We start from the raw sequence: 1,040 nt of genomic DNA on the forward strand, positions 1-1,040 counted from the left end.
CACACACACACACACACACACACACACACACACACAACAATCAGACACACGAGGGCGCGCACACGCACACTCCAATTCCATCCGAGGCTGCCGGTTCAGCAACAAATCGCCCCCTCTTTTTAGAAATCGTTTCCGGAAATGTCTCCCCGAGAAGGCATTTGTTGTCATGCCGCGTTACTATATGCAGCACCAAATTAAATGTCATATATAATTACCCCGCTCTCCTTCCTTCTGTCTAGTCGTTGCTCTTTTTCAAAACACACCCCACCCCCTCCCACCCCTACCTTTTTCTCGCGGGTGGTTGGAGGGTGTCACTGGTAGGTCCTACTTCTTTACTTTCCCTCTGTTGTTTCGGTCTGCCTGTCTGTCTTACTTTTTTCTCAGCATTAAATGACCGGGGGCTCTCGTGGCCTTGGGGTTATGGCGTGCGCCTCTCATTCAAAGGTCCCGGGTTCGAATCCGGGTAGCGGCCGGAAAATTTTCTTCTCTAAAATTGTCTTCTTTCACTTGACTTCCTTTCCTGCTCTCTAACAATGTGCTGTCATCTCCACTTTCTGCTCCCACCCCCTCCTCTTGGCGCTTGACTCTTTTCTGCAGTCTTTCTACTTCTACTTTTTGGGTCCCTCTTACTGCTGTCTTTCAACCACACCCCTGATCTTCTGGTGGGAAAGATCTACACATAGTATTCTCAAGGGCGAACAATCTCGGAGTTGCGCACGTTAAAGATTCCGTGGTAGTCTAAAATTGATGAGAGTAGGCTTCGGCCGCCACCAGGGCAAAATTCAAAATTTTCTACTCACTGAAAAATGTTTAACGTTTCCTGCACGCTCATATGACCTTATGCAGTTGCGAGCGCCGTAAAACACTAACCAGAAACAGAAATAAAATAACCACCATTGTGTCCATGTGCTTCTCTTTACAAAAGCAAACAAAACCCCCTTTCCCTCTCTCTCTCTCTGTCTCTCCCACCCTCTTTCTCTTTCTATGTCTCCCTCTCTTTCTATGTCTCCCTCTCTTTCTATCTCTACTACCTCCCCCCC

The 1,040-nt window shown here is 47.8% G+C and overlaps 1 protein-coding gene across 1 annotated transcript in view; it reads left to right on the plus strand.

Annotated features, from left to right (window-relative positions):
• Nucleotides 1-1,040, plus strand: part of LOC101846657 (cAMP-regulated phosphoprotein 21) — a 76,892-nt gene that overhangs the window by 24,572 nt on the left and 51,280 nt on the right. The window lies entirely within an intron of this gene.

Source organism: Aplysia californica, unplaced genomic scaffold (genome assembly GCF_000002075.1).
Source record: "Aplysia californica isolate F4 #8 unplaced genomic scaffold, AplCal3.0 scaffold00253, whole genome shotgun sequence".
Classification (NCBI taxonomy): domain Eukaryota; kingdom Metazoa; phylum Mollusca; class Gastropoda; order Aplysiida; family Aplysiidae; genus Aplysia; species Aplysia californica.